Source organism: Pipra filicauda, unplaced genomic scaffold, assembly GCF_003945595.2.
Source record: "Pipra filicauda isolate LSUMZ 115617 unplaced genomic scaffold, ASM394559v2 scaffold32_size4067784_pilon, whole genome shotgun sequence".
In the NCBI taxonomy this organism is placed as follows: Eukaryota; Metazoa; Chordata; class Aves; order Passeriformes; family Pipridae; genus Pipra; species Pipra filicauda.
In genome coordinates, this window is record NW_024104454.1 from 3,552,434 (window position 1) to 3,568,716 (window position 16,283).

Genomic DNA, 16,283 nt, shown 5'->3' on the forward strand with positions numbered 1-16,283 from the left:
TTTGAGGGTAACAACTGTCATGATTTCTCTGTGTGTGTGTGTGTGTGTGGCACGTGTACCCATGCAAATTTTATTCATCTATCTGTCCGTAAAAAGCCATACGTGTTGTGTAGTTTTACTGTGGCTTTGTGCATGCATTAGGTAAACACATATCCATGAGGTAGTACATGAGAAGAGTTGTGTAACAGTGGTCTCCTCTTTATGCACAAGTATTTATTTTTTTTTTATATCTAAGAGAATAGCCATCATCTAGCTTTCAATGGGAAAACAAACTAGCTTTCAATGGGAAAGCAGAGTAATTTTTGCTGGTTTTTTTTCCATTTTAATTTGTCCTTGAAGGTCAAAACTATTTTGTTGATCACTTCATGTCACGATTTTTATTTGGAAACAGACTGTAACATCTCTAGCAGAAGGACTGAGAAGTTATGAACATGTATCTGAAGTGTCTAACACACCAGAAGAAACTTTTTTTCCCTACTCAACAGTGGTAAAGAAAATATAGGCCAATACCTGCTTACTTTATTATCCAAATTTTCCTAACAAAGTCCACTTGATTAATTACAGAACTAAAAATAGTGGTTGCTTTCATAGGTGGGCTTTAGTATCTGTACGCATCATAGACATTACAATAAATAGTTGTTCCTTGATTTAAAATGTTTTTATTTTTTGGCTTGCCTTTCCTGCTGCCTAGTTTAGGAGGCTAACCTCAGACAAGCAAGTCTGAAATTTTAGGCCATTGTTTTTTAACCTTATGGACAGTCCCCAAACTGTACAGCATTTATTTCTGTATCAGCTTTAAGAATAAATGAGATACTGCTTTCGGGTTTCTGAAAGGTAACCACAGTTAGATATAATCAAATTCCTGGAAAAGGTGTCAAGAAGGAAACAAGTCAACTTGCTCTCTGTCATTTCTAGCAGCCTGGAACAGTACAGAATTTGAATAACAGAAATTCAGTGGAGTGAGTAGATCTTGGATCTAAGGGTGGATCTGAAAGGTGCAAACTGTGCTAATAGAGCACAATGAAATGTGACCGTTTTGTATCTAGGCATCTGTGCAGTCAAGTCCCCCATTCCCTTAGTCCAACAGGCACATAAGGCTGTGGGAGGGTGTCAGGCAGGGTGAGTGGGCAGGAGAGGGGACACACACCATCCTGCTGAGGCCACCTGCGGCCATGGCACCAGATCATGCGCCGCTGGTCTACCCACTGCCCTGCTGCAACACTAGCTCAGACTGTTAGAAAATCTGGGACAAAATAAAAATGACAAAATAAAATATTTGGGCCTGGTCTTTTGTCCCAAATAGTTTCTAACTTGGGTGGATTTTATTGTTGTAAAGAGGCAGGTGTGTAACGTGTGAAGTCCCTTGGAGCTGTGGTGGCCGATACTGGTCAGCTGAGCCATCAGCCTGCCTCAATACCTGCTGTGTCAAGGATGGAGCTAATCTGTCTAGTGAGGAGGAGCAAAAAGGAAGCAAACTGACTGCAAAAAAAAAAAGCATCAAAAAGATACCAGAAGTACTTGGGGGGGTCTTTTTGAAATTAGAATTTCTGAATGCACGACGAATGCAGGGTTGACTTCTTATTTGAAGGAATATTTGTAATAGCTTTGTTTTATTTATTATAAAGTTAGGTAGTGATGTAATGGAGACCTAGAAGACGTTCTTAAGTATAAAGAAGCACATTTGCCTAGTGGAAGTAAGACCTACTGGAAGTTTTACTTTGTCTATGCTTATTCACGGGTCTAGCACGGAACTAAGAGAACGCTTTGAGGGTGGAAGGGGGTGAGGAAGATTAGTGTGTCTGTTAGACATGATACAGTTTCCAAGCTCATGTGTGTCAAGGTCAAATGTAACTCACTTTCTGTACATTATTTACCAGAGTCTTGTTTCTGGTAAATGGAAGTATTTATCTGAGTGGCTAGAGCAGAAACTTGCATTAAAAACTAGCCATGAGTATGATTCCCTTGCATCCATGAGTATTATTCCTTTGCATCCTTCGGAAAAAAAAAATCCAAATTTATAACGAAGCTGAGAACAAATGAAAAAATAAACCTTTACTCTGTCGTTCTTGCTACAGCTGGTCAGGGGGTTATTGATATGTAAAGTGCATAATGAGTGCTATAACTAATAAAATAAAAATTATTTGCATGTTTAGATAATAGGCAAATCCATATTGCTCTGTCCCATGAATCTAGTCCTATTATATGTAAGCAGGACCTAGCCCATTATATGGCCTTATATGGACAATTCAGATACATAAAGAAAGCATGTTTTGGCTCAGTCATATGCAAACAAAAGTCTTCTGTACATTTACAACTAACAAAGGACATTTAGGATGACTTTTTTTATATGAATGTAACCCAAAATAGGAAGAAAAAATAATTCCACTGAGGTAATAGTGGAAGTTAAATGTTAAACATGCTTGGATCATTAAAAAAATTGTCAGAGCAGCATGCTGCCATTTTATCACTCTATCATCTGTTATACATGTTATTAAGTAAATATGAATATTAAAAATAAATGTTAATCCTCTTTTTGTATTTACTCCACAGTAACAGTCATATTTTTCTTGTAATTTTGGAATTAAAAATATAAAAACATTTAGCTGTTGAGAACAAAACCTGGATTTTTTTCCCCCCTCCATTTAAACTACTGATTAACAATTTATTTACTTGTAAATTACGATTGACCATCCCAGTCATTGCTTTTTATTTGATATTTTACTTGCTGTTTCTTTCTGGACAGTGTATGAAGAAGGTTTTCATTTCTATATGATTCTAATCCTCTATTTCTACATATATTACTAATATTTTCCTTAGAAAAATCTTATCTTTCAAGTGAGAGTCTCCCCTCTGCAACTTTACATTTATTTTTCAAAGAACTAAATACTCTATACTGAAGTTTTCCTGTTTTGAGCAGTCACTATTTAGGTTAGTCTCTTTTGCAAACTTGAGGGTTCAGGTCTGAGACTATAAGCACTTCTGTATGTATAAGTCTAATTTTGTGAGTAGTCTAAGCCAGCAGGGCTCCTCAAACAAGTACGTGTTTGCAGGCTTGGGACCTGCAGATATTTGGATGGAGGAGACAACAGGGAAGGGCTACAGATACTAAGTTTTGGGTTTAATTACACATGCCTGCCAGGATCATCAAGAAATATGACAGTATTATTTCATGAAACAGATTGTTTGGGACACATAACATACAATGAAACTGTTTGCCTAATTTGGTACCATAAGATAAAGTTAACCTAAATACCTGATACCCTAATCAAATCTAATCATTGTGACTGTTGAAACTTTCAGTTCTGATTTAGTTGAATTTATAGGTAACATTCAAATATCTAAAAATCTTCCCATCTGATGATATCTGGTTGAAAAATTTGGAAAAACAGGAATCAGTTTCTAAAATTTGTGGAGGATCAAAAGGCTTTTCAAAGATGCTATTAGAGTAACAGCTTTTTGGTTTTTTTTATATATAAGTTGTTACTATGTTTTTTCACTGAGAATTTTGTTTTGGTTAGTTAGGATTTTTTCCTCTTCACCACACCACTTTCAAGTTGCAGCCACAAATTAAAAACCATTTAGGAAAAGGCTACTTGCCTGGTTCATGATACTGCTCCTACTTCATTTAATGGGATCAGTATCAGTTTTAGAGGTGAGGGGTGTGGTGTAAAAGCAGAAGGACAGAGGTGCATAAAAAGAGTATTTCACAACTCAGAGAATATTTATAATGTAGTCAGAAGCTTGTGCAACGAGAGAAAAGTGATGTGAGGACATAGTCTGTGGTAAATAAGGAGGCTAGAAAAATCAATGTTTTAGAAGCCATGTTTGCAGATGTGACAAATATATCTACCTGGGAAATGGCAATTAAATTTTTAAGCAATATTGTTTTTACAATAATGAAATTAAGGAAAACTATGGAAGTCAAATTCTGCCCTTAGATATACTCATATATTGCCTGATGGCATGAAGAGTGAAGATTTTAACGTTTCACATCTGACTTGGAACCAAATCAAAAAGACTATTTTCAGATTACTCTGGAGTGACTTCCAGATCAGAGGATCCCAAATTGATCTGCCAATGTATAGAGAAATGATTTCATCAGGCATAGAGAGCAGTCTCTTTGGAGTCAAACATGATAGCGATTGAACTGTACATAGCAACGACAAATGGCAATTTTGACTTTTACGGGAAAGAGGGAATTTACTCATATGTAGAACTTCATACTCCAGATGACTATCTGTTAAAGTGAGTGACAGAAATACAGGCCATCGTTCCCTCTTCAGACTACTTTGTAATAGCTTCGCTTCTCTGTCCTGTAAGTATGACTGGCCCAAATTAATAGCTAGGTTCTGTGATTCAAATAGAGCATTAATAAGCAGAACTTCAGGTCCTCCTCCAGTCTCCACCAGCTTTTCAGTATAACCCTGGACAGACAGCTGTTTTTCAAATGGTATGTAGTATTTACATGAAACATAGTTCAGCAAAATGGAGGCTTCAACAAGCAGATACAGTTTCAGATAGACTGTTCTTAGGCAGCTAGTTACTGGTCTGTGGAGACTGGCATACACACATTTATCCTACTTTGTTCACTGCTATTACGAGTAGAGTTTGGTGATCCCATCTGAGTATCCTGGTTTCTGATAGTTTCTGAAGGTTTCTGTCTGGAATAGTCACTTACTCTCTCTCTGTCGTTAAATATTTCTGAGGAAGAAAGCAGGCAGCCTGCTGTGTCAGAAGGCTATGTACAAGGAAAAGTGGAAAGGTTTTGGCGAGTCTTCCCAAACCACATTGACCAGAAATTACCTATCCTTTATCTGGCAGACACTCAACAATGTCAATGACTGTCAACATTTATTTTTTTCTCAGCTGTCTTTAGAGGACTCAGCTAAGCTGACTATGATGTTTCTCGGCCTTTTCTTGAAGAAGGTGGTCATCAAATCTTTGATTCTCATTTGTCTTTCAAGATATCTTTATGTGGATACTGACGTACTAGAATTGAATGTTCTTGTCTTCTTGTTAGCCAGGATCAGCTTCCTGAAGACCAGCAATGAAGGCGTCCCTGTTAACTTTCACCAGGAAAAACAGGAAAAGGAACATCACCTGAATGTCTTACACAGAGTAGTACCAGACCTGAAAAAGCTGATTTCCTAGGGTTGTTTCACGCCTTGCTGTAAATTTTGATGGATTCTTCTTCTTCAGTTGGGCCGCTTATAACTACCCTCTCCTGTGTGGATTCTCAGGTGCCTAATAACGCATGTTCTCACAGTGCAGCCTTTTCCTCCAACCTGGAACACTTACAGGTCTCTGTAGTCTTGGTGGCCGCCTACTTTCACAAAACTTGCAGAAACTTAATTATCATTGAGACCTATGTTTAAGTGCCAGGTCTGACTGCAAACTAGCAGTGTATTCAACAGTTATTGAACACCCTGACGGTCACTTTCTGTCTGACTTTTATGCGCACAAGTACGTACACATGCACACACACAGCATGATCACAAGCCTCGTTGCCATAGGAAACCAGGCTAAAAACAAGCAAGGTCAGAAGGCATGAGCTCATTGTTTTTCCTTTCCTGTTCCTTCTTAGAAACTCCTAGCACAGCTTTTGTTATTTATTAGATTAGATGTGGTTTTGGATGCTAGGTAATGGAAATCATACTTACTGCATGCTAGGTTCTATATTGCATGACACAATGATGTCCATCATGGACTTTGTCCAGTTGCCATCTTTGTCAGGCCTTACCTCATTCTGTAGACAGTCTTTACTTGATTCGGTAGTCCTACATGCTGCTTTGGCTTGCAGTTTTCTTCATGGTCCCCTGGTTGTTGTTGAGAGTTTCTTCCATAATCACTTTGATCTCACTACAGAGTCTTGCTCACCTTGAAAATAGTAGCAGCATCACAGGAACAAAAGATATTCCAAAATAGATTTCAGTGGGCTGCACTGTTTGCATAAAAACCCAAGTGGGGTCATCAGTGGTTAAACATTACGGAAACCTCTAATCTAGTTAGAACTAGCTCAACCACTGTCATCTTTGCTTTAGAATAAATACATATAGTGTGCTATAGCTAAACCTTTATAATACAGAGGTGCTTTCCTGGGTAGGAGATCAGTTGGGTACCAGAGGCCCCTTATCTGGAGACACTGGTTACCTTTCTTGTCTTTCATATACAGAAGGGTAGTTTTAACCTCTCACAAGGGTGGGGTCACTGTGACCAGAGGACTGTGAGGGTCGTGAAAACAGAGCCACAGAGCTGCAAAATTTAAAGAATTTCTCTGCATAGGGGACACAAAAGCCATACTTTTGGTAACTGTTCATGTATGCTCTTCTTTCTTTGTCCCCCACTAGTACAGCAGCAAAATGTTGCTCTTTTGACCAACATGGTTACTTGCCGAGACTTATTTGCCTTTTCAACATGAATTTTTGCATTCTCTTGCATCTTCTTCTATCAAATACAATTGCAAAGTACAGACGATAAGGAACAGGAATCCACCTGGGTTTGAGTGTGTAAAACAGCTTAATTAGTGATAAAGCATAGCATATTTCTTTGTCTCATGTAAATATTAAATTAAGGTGCCTACCAGTGGGCACAATTATGTAGACATATGTTTATCATGTAAGAATAAATCAAACTTCTTGTTTTCCATATACTGTTTTAGAAATTCAGAAACTGTAGACCTACTTGATTATAGCTGTCTGTCCCCATTGCCAGGGTAGACTTGTACCTTGTTTGTGAGTTTCTGTGCTTTTACCTGTACTTGCTCTTATGGAGGTTCTGTTCTTGGGTAAAATTGGAGAATTTCAACCCTGGAAAATATTTCCTCTTGTCCTCTCTGGATGCTCTTTCACTTCAGTGGATGGAAATCATGTCTTAAATGTATACATTGTTTGTTAGAGACTCCTTTGCAGTGACGGTTAGTAAATCCCAGTGGTACATAGATAATCCAGATCCTCTCTGCATTTCTACATCTTCTTTCCCTGGGTTTGTCAGTGCTGCAGAGACAGATCACCCAAAGTCACTCAGCAGTGGCCTCTAGCCACCTCGGTTTTGTCAGGCCTTCTAGGGACAAAAGCTTTTCTCAGCATCAAGAGCTTACTGGGAAGGCAGAAGCCTGCTAGAGTAATGGGGGGAAATTGTAAAACTTGGAGTACTTCCGGCTACTACCAAAGGCACAGAAAACCTCTTTTCTGAAACTCTTTCACCACCACTTCCCCAGCTTCCCTAGAACCGTATCACTGCCTTTACTGATTGCATACATATGGTTTGGGCCACTCCTAGTGCCAAGCCATGAAACATTTGTAGTCTGGGAGCTGTGCTGATGTTATCAGATCAGCAGAGAAAGGAACTAGCAGAATATAGTTATTTTCAAAAGCCATCTAGGAGATTAAAGTCGCCACAGAGTGTGCACCTGTCTCCCTGCCTGTCTCTCAAATCCTGGGCATGTAGCTTTAAAATCCTTAAAGAAAAGGAAACTGGCAGCTCACTGCCAGATACCTCAGAGCCGGTGCCATGTATCTTGAAAGCTCACATCCCTGGCTGTGTCCATGCTAGTAATTTATATGCATCTTGGACCATTCTCTGGCACTGAGGTCAACTGGCACAAAACATCCAGCATCCATACAATTAAGCTGTCTTGATCTCCCAAGACAAGATGGCCATTTGCAAAATATTTCTTGGGAACAGTTGCTGGCTTGAGGTAGCTTCCAGCCCACACCCAGGAGCAGTTTGGGAGAGTGCTGTTTGGCCCTGCCTCAGCCATGCCAGGGGTCTTCTAGAAACTGGAGAAGAGGTGCCAGTGGTAGTGTCCCTGGCACATTTTAATGTTTCGGAGGAGGTGTAGTCTTGCATGTGACTTGTAGGTGCCTTTGCCACAGCAACAAGATGGAAAGATTGATCCCTTTTACAAGGGTTACAATTCCCTCTCTTTGTCAATCCCTTTGTCTCCTCTCTCAAATCTGAGATTTTATTCTGATGAATGTTGGAATGGATTACTATTTTCATCTGTTTAATAGTTTTCTGTTGTGATTGTATTTGACTATATTTGAATTTGTATTTCCCCAAGGATAGTGAAAGGGATTCTATAAATATTATTTGATTTAATTAGTAAATATCAGCTTATTTTGTAATGTAGTAGGGAAGTGAGGATGTGCACAGGGAGAGTGACCAGTAAGGACAGAAAGACATTGCTGTTTTTATTTCTATGCCACAGTCACCATAGTCCCTGTGCCGCTGTTGCTGGAAACTCTAATGCCGCCACAAAGGGCATTCTCTATTGTAAACTCCATGGTAAAACCCCAAGGTATTTTTTTATAACTCATAGTTTGCTGCCATAATCCAGAGAATCCCTGTAATTCAGACCCTACTGAAAGGATGCACTTGGTCAACAAGTTTTTCTTGAACTGAGCATTCAGATTATTCAGATTATTATTATCATTATTATTGTTCAGATTATTTTGATCCCTTGTAGGCTCTTCAGCAGAAAATCACCACGTCAGTATAATCTTTCAAGGCACATCTTCATTCTGAAATGTCCTCTGTAGCCTGATGTAAGCCCTGGTTGAATTTGGCCAGGCACGTTAACCAGGTTTCTGCTGAGTCAGACCATTTGTTGGCAGGGTCTAGGAGCCGTACTGTCAGCCAGGGAGCAGAGGTTTCCTTCAGATGATTATTTTGTTAACAGAAAAGACTTTAAATTTCTAGTTAATAATATTTTACAAATCTACAGGTAAAAATATGAATTTAAAGAAAAGATTTGAATCAGATGCTGATGTGTCTTGGGGCAAATCAGTGATGATAGAGTGCCATGTAGATTTGTGGGAGTCTATTAAGGTTGTTTCCACATTCCAAAATGGGTGTATCTATTCCTAGAGCTGTCTTGTATAAGTAAATAAAATGTCCTAGGTATTTTTGCTATTCTGGGGCTTTCTGTTAGTCTGATAGTTGAATGAAATGTTCTGTGGGCCAAATGCTATTTGCTTAACTCATGGGAGCTAGTCTGCTTATTTCAATGAGTTAGAAAAGCAAACTGGATTTTGTTTTTTAGAAACTATTCAGAAAGCTGTCCTATATTTTTACCAAGGATTGCCCACTAATGTGGATGCCACTATATGCTATAATCAATGGGAAACCTGTAGGAAAGTCAGAAGGTATGGCACTGAGTTTGCACTGGTTTAGGATTTACAAACAAATCCTTGAAGGGGGGCATACAAGGGGCAGATGGAACAAAATTCCAATACACTTCAAATGGTATTAACTAATATTCATGGCTATTTCTTATGCTTGTTGTATGTATGGGGCTTCTGTGGATAGGAGTCATGCATATACAGTGCTGGAATTATTCTGTTCTAAACTAAGAATTTTAGAGTAGTTTTAATAACGTTCTATTCATCTGTAAAATCTGGAAGTGTATTCTGTCAATGGAGGTTAGTACATAAAGACTGTTAAAAAAAATGTGAACTTTTATTTGAGTATAACTATTTGTTTTGATGGTAATTGAGGCAGTTCCTTCACTTTCCACAAACATTCATTAGAGTGATATTCTGTAGAAAAACTGTCACATGCAATGATGCATTTCTGTATCCATATGAATGCCTGAAATGGTAGTTTGCGTGCAGCTCTTAGGGAAGCCTTTGATGGGTTGCAAGTTTACCAACAAAGGTTAAAAAAAATGTCAGGTGATTTGTGTGACCAGCAGCCCCTTATAAATACTAATCTATGAGTGGTGAATTCCTAAAATACGTGAAGCAGTCATTTTAGTGAATAGCTTGTGAGCAACGTCATGGGCAGAAATCTGTTGGCAATTACTCATTCAATAATTTGTGAAAAATATGTCTGCTCATTGACATTTTGGAAAAAAAAATTACATCTCATGAACGCACCGTGGGAAATATCTTGCCAACTAACAATGCAAAATACATGACTCCACTTATAAATATTTAACCTTCTTAACTTCTGATATTTCTTATCAGAAGAGGTCTGTCTAGATGTGCAGACCCCATTAGTTCCCCAAACAGCAGAAATGTAACCCCAGAATTGTGACATAATTTAAAAAAACCCCAAACTTTTATGAGTGGCTCAGTCCCAAAGTGAAATTTGCAGCTGGATGGAGTTTTTTTAAACAAAATATCAATTTTTTGTACTTGGGTATGTTAAAAAAACAGATTGCAATTCAAACTTCAAAACAAAATTCACTTCTGAAGGCTGTTATGCATGTGCATTGGGGATCCAAGTACGCATTTGAAAATGCAGTTGTTGGCAGTCATTAATTTAATCTCCTCTGCTGAACACAGGTAGATCCAGAACAGTTTAGAGCTCATGATCCATGATTTGCTGCAGCAATAAGATTTACGAAAGCCCATTCCTGGATCATTCCTTTCTCATTGGCCATCAGAGTATCAGTTCTCCCATGCTGCTCCTCTGTGACCTGCTTTAGAGCTTCAAAGGAGGTTGATTTTCTGTGTCTCCTTCTTCCTTTTATGTCTTTGCTGAAGTTCCCAACCAGAGAGGTCATTTTTAAGGGTATATTTTTGTGACGTGGACGTGGGACATGAATTGAGACTGACAGATTCATTTCATGCAGGATACATGAATAGTGCTCGCAACTTTTGGTCCATATGTGCATGCACTGATTTCAGATTGGTAGCTTAGCTGGCATAGCTACTTCCAATGTCTTACTTTCAAGGTTATTTGTACCATTTCAACCTCATTTCAGTAGTGACCGCACAACAGATCCCATCATGTATAGGCACGTACCTCTTCATATATTTATTTTCTGGTTTTTATTGTTTGTTGGGTTTTTTTATATGTAGTTTGCTGACACAATTGTATGTTTTTTACATTTTTCCTTGTTAAAATTATGTTCCTAATGCACTCTTATTACTAAAATAATTTCATACTTTACTAAAATTTCTTCCCGGCCTCAAGTATGCAGTGATTACCCTAGCATAGTCAAACCAGTATCCTTACATTATAATTTGATGGTACATCAGCATTAAAATGACTTAGTGTTGTCTAACCATCTATCAAAGTATTCCAATATATATAATTGTAATGCAATAAATTTTGGTCTTATATTTTATACCCTTAAAAAGTATGAAGAACTTTGAAACCCTTCACATTCAAGACCAGTTAAATGGAAATATGACAAAAAACACATTCTGCAATAGGTACCTCACAAATAATTTGTTTGTCTCAGTTGCGTCTGTCTTGCCATGGAAATAATAGTTAAAGGGGCAAATGAGTGAAATTGTTTCTAGTTTAAGATTTTGTTTAGAAATAAAACAACTGAAGATGAGTTGTCTCATTGAACTTTTTCCTGAAATATACAAGGTTTTGTTTATATTTTTGGATTTCAGTTTTCCTCTGAATGATTTGCTATCCAAAACAAAATCAGGGCTTTTCTACGACACAGTAATTAAAATATGAAAACTAACAAGTACTAGAAAATGAGTCTTGTTTGTTGTAAATTGGTGACCTGTACTGCAATGCAGAATGCAGATGATGACCCGAAAGTCAGAGAGACTTAAAAGTGTGGCATAACTTATTTCAAAATGATTACTGAAATTGTTAAGGAATCTGTGTTTTGAGGCAGTAACATGTCTTTAAGCCTGTCACGATTCAATTCAACTTGGTTTTTTTGAGTGTTCAGTGATGAGAGACCGAATTAAGCATTCTCAGCAACTCTGGTAACGTTTGTGCTGCTGGCCTGAAATACTCCACCTTTTGTCGTGGTCCTTCTCCCCACATGGCAGTGCATTAGTACACCTTGCCCTGTTATCAAGTGTCCTTGTTGTTCTGGCCCTGCTCTCCTTTCAGTCAATAGGAATTACAGCATAGGTTTTTGTAAGAATAGGGGCTGACCCCCTCTCAGGATTTCTTTTCTTAAGTAGTAATAACTTTGCACAGTGCCTGATTGGTTTGGGGGAGTTGTTTATGGTAACTACTTGAGTTCAACAGAGTTTTTGTATTTTCTTTTGCTGTTGCTAATTTGAATTTATTTTTAAAAGGGGAATTAAATTACCCAGACAGGAAGATATTGATGCAAATTTCCTAACTGCTAAGTTAATAGGATTGAAATTAGGAGTGTGTATGTATCTTCAAGAAGCATCAAAAATACATAACTACAATTTAGGGACCTTAGAAATATTTTGGTTTTAACAGAAATGTGATTCCTTGACTTACTTAGCTCAGGCCTATTTTTTAAATGCTATGACTAAGACTCAAAACCTCTTTGCTTCTTCAGTGATTCTGCAGGACTGTGTTGAACCCTTCCTGAGAACAACATCCTGCACAGATGTCTCACCTTTTTCTCCAGATGATCTCAAGACTTCCCAAACAAAGCACTCTGAGAATTACACTTTAGTCCATTCCACCATACGTCTTCTTTATAATTTTACCTGGAAATTTTGTGAGGGAGTTAAAACAGCAAAACTTATGCTATGGAAGAATTGTAACATGTGCTACCATACATAGGTGCATGTAATTATTTTACAGCTCAAGAAGCCTAAAGTCCATCTCCAAGACTAGCACTTCTTAGGCAATCACATGCTACAAAAATATAACACTTCTATTATTTATGTCACCTTTTTTGTATAGATATCAGTGCATATTCAATTCAAAGGATCTTGCAGTGCTTTACAAATGACATATGTACAGGAATTCCTTCCACATTGAAATGCCCAGGCTTAGAGGGTGGGCTGCAGCCAAGAAAATAATCAGCTTATAGCACACTGCATAATGTGTGTGAACTGCACAATGTGTGTAAGGATAATTCTGGCCAAGGGCATATCAGACAGTGCATCTCACCAGTGCATCCTGCTGGAAAAGACTAGTATTTAAAAGATACATTAAAAATAAAAAAACACCATCAACATTCTTCATGGACGGTCAATATGGTCCATTAAGTTTTTCTTTATACATGTATGCATTTTGACTATACATACATATAATTAAAATGTTGATTTGTCATTGGCATCCCTAAACATTGTCTGTTTTCACAAGTAATTTCCTTTAAGCATCAGGTTTTAATAACCAATGATAAAGGAAATTAGAAGAATCTTGACTTATACATCTGAGAGGACAATATACATCTATATGGACTAATGATACTTACTTACAGTTCAGAGGACCAGCCCATACACAGACTTACTGGTATAAACTGTGAACTAGACTGTAGAAAGTGTGTGTGCATTACCTTTTTAAATACTACAGCACCTGCTACCTAATTCTTGTTACTTACATAGTGCTGCCAGCTTGGAGTTCCCCAAACATTTCACCAAGATTAATTGGGGAATAATCTCATTTAAATTTGGAAAAAAAAAAAAAAAAGCTCCAACAAAAACCTAGAACTTTTTTCCTCATTTAATAAATGACAAGCCATCAAACAGTTATATGATATGACTTTGCCAATAATGCATGGTCGGCCGTGAGTTAACACTTACTGTCAAAATACCGTGCCATAACTACACCTGTCAAGCTCTTTGTCTGAATGAGCCTTCAGTTTGCCTTTGGGGTAGAGGCAGCCAGTTGTTGTGGGACTGTACAGTCCTACCACAGTGAGAATAACTGTGGTTGTTCCAGAGCATCCGTGACAGTTTCAGTGTTGGCTAGTAATTATAAGAAGGACAGGAATGTTCATAACCTGTCCAGTGGTGCCAGAGTCTCCTATTACAAAGTCATTTCATAGGAGACCTTCAATAAATGCCTCAGTGTCTTGGGGAGAAAAATATGTTGACTACTGCCCTGACCCTTGTACTGGCATGAAGAGGAGGGCCATCATTAACCTCAATCTTCTCCATAATTCTTGCTTTCTAAAGAATTTAACTTAGCTCCTCCTAGGTGTTTCCCTTGCTTTCTCCTGTCCTTTTATTCTACTCATCTTTGCTCTGACTCCATAGGATGCCTCTATTCTCAAAATTATTACTCCAACTCTCAGTTAATGTTGCTGTTCAGGTACCATCTTTTTCTGCAGATTCCTCAGGACAGATTTCTTCTGCAAGTCCTTTCAGAGGAGACCTACTAGTGAAATGTCCATCATAACGGGTTGAAAAGGATGATAAAATAAAATGGCAAGGACTGTGTGGAACCAAACAGCAACCACTGGCTGGCTTCTGCAGAAAACCCCTGCACTGCTCAAGCATCCCCACTCTATTTCTCCCTTTTTCTTTATGCCCCTAAGGTATGTTTTGGATTAGTCTAATTTAGAATATCAGCATCTGGGGTTTTTTTTTGTTTTTACCTGTATTGAGATGTATGCATGTATGGCACTGTACCAGTAACAACAGGAAAGGCAGTGGCACAGTTCCTTTAGCTCGAATTTATGTGTACTAATGAAGGGATTCATTATTTTTGCTGTTTTGGGCAGACAGACAGCAGTATGGGGATGTGTACATAGAATGCAAATGCCTACATACTGCATATGCTGTTTGAGTGTAACTGTGCATGTGTTCTCTATGTGTGTGTCTGCACATGTGCCCTTAGCTTTATTATGTATGTGTTTATTTTACATAGTTGATTAAGTATTTTGTATTTATTTTTCCGTGTGTCCGTCTGGACACTTTAGTTCTTCCAAGTCAGTATAAGGCATAAGTATACCCCTTTAGCTGTGTCTGTCAATGCTGAATGAGAGGATGTTCATACTTGAGCTTATTCTACATATACTAGTCAGGATCTGTGCTTGTCCATGACATATGTATGAATGCATTCATGAAGACTTGGTTAACATGTTTTGGCCTGGTCTGAATATCTCTGTGCAGAAGACGGTGTACAAGGGAAGTTTGCTTTTACTAGTTTGCAGACACCATATTCTCAGTGTACTGAATGCTGACCACTGAGTGCTTATGACAACATAAGGGTCAGTAATGATGGCTAACATTAAAGATTTTTTAATTTATCAAGTTAATAGTGTCCATATTCTTGCACAAAATGAGAGAGCTGGCCTTTGTGTTTTAGGGGAATGCAGAATGTGGCCAAGACTAGTTTTGATAGGGTTTTTTTTTGATTTTGCCTCGTGCTTAGAAATACAAATCTTTAGATTTCTAACACCAAGTTTGGAAATTGCACGTCTAGTAAGTGTTTTACAGGCTTTTTGAGCTGTCTGGTGAGCCAAAACAAGAGACTATATCCATCAGTTTTTTCTGTCTACTTAATTTGTTAAGTGAAGTAATCTTCCTGAAGTGGGAGCATTTCATATAGCTTGCTAAACAACCAGGAATTTTGAAAACCTTGGATAAAAATAAAGACTTTATTGTTCATGGCTTCATTTAATAATTTAGGGCTGTGCAAAGTGAGTGCAAAACAGGTATGGATGCTCTGTTTTGCACTTACTTTTCTTATCTGAGTCTTGAAACATGATTCCCTAATGTGATATAGTGTACCAGCATGGTGAAACAGGTCCACTTTGCTTATACAGAGCTAAGTATACAAGGGGCAAGGCAGCAGAAAATTAGGGCATAGGGGCCTATCCCAATTCCCTTGAAGGAAATGGGAACTGAACTACGCCTAAATCTCTAATTACATGGGGGTAATAGTCTATCAGAACTCCCACTGAAGCAAAAGGGAGTTGGATCAAGCCCAAGAGTCTAATTGCATTTTTCCTTGCCATTTTTGTTCATATATTTTGTTTACTCTGGCTCATCATTACATTATTTTGTAATTATTATGATAGGATTAGTGGCCGTTAAATATCTTATTTCTGAATGGTATGACTTGTTCCTAGTCACTGATGTCACTGATGTGTGTCAGAAAGGTTTATATATTCTGGTGGGTATAGCAAGAGATAGATAAATTTATCTAACTGATTGAAATGGATCAAGGCTTATACATTTCCTACCAGCACTTCGAAGAGCCATACTACTTTTCTGTGTGCAGAAAACAATACAGTGCAAGGCCACACCAGGACTTTTTTCTTCCTGGTGTTCATACCAATACCTTTGAATTTCCACAGTGAGGACTGGATATATCTAAGGAATTTTACAAGAACAGAGCAGTACTGGCTATGTGGTGCATAGCTATTACTTGGAGAAAGTTCCCATGCCACCCATCATTTTGGAGCACTCCAATACATTTGTTCAGTTTGTTCAATACCAGATTTCGTCCTGCTCTGCAGTGGTATCAACATGTCATCTACAGTATAGACTGTAGCTGGGAGTTTCTTCCTGTCTTTGAATCCCATCCCCAAACATCACAGCTCTAGTCTAAGAGAGTTACAAAACATCCCAGGCAATGAGAAGTGTACTCACACTTCCAGTGGCACGCTGACTGCGCCGTACCGGCAGTATTAAAAC

General features: G+C 38.1%; 1 protein-coding gene across 9 annotated transcripts in view; it reads left to right on the forward strand.

Moving 5' to 3' along the window:
* Positions 1-16,283, forward strand: part of LOC113987110 — a 76,140-nt gene that overhangs the window by 27,545 nt on the left and 32,312 nt on the right. For 2 of the 9 annotated variants that reach the window (XR_005564509.1, XR_005564508.1), the window contains exon 3: positions 13,970-14,176. The exons of the other annotated variants lie outside the window; for them this stretch is intronic. The gene's annotated coding sequence lies outside the window, so the exon portion shown is untranslated. The remainder of the gene's footprint in view (positions 1-13,969; positions 14,177-16,283) is intronic. 9 annotated transcript variants of the gene reach the window in all.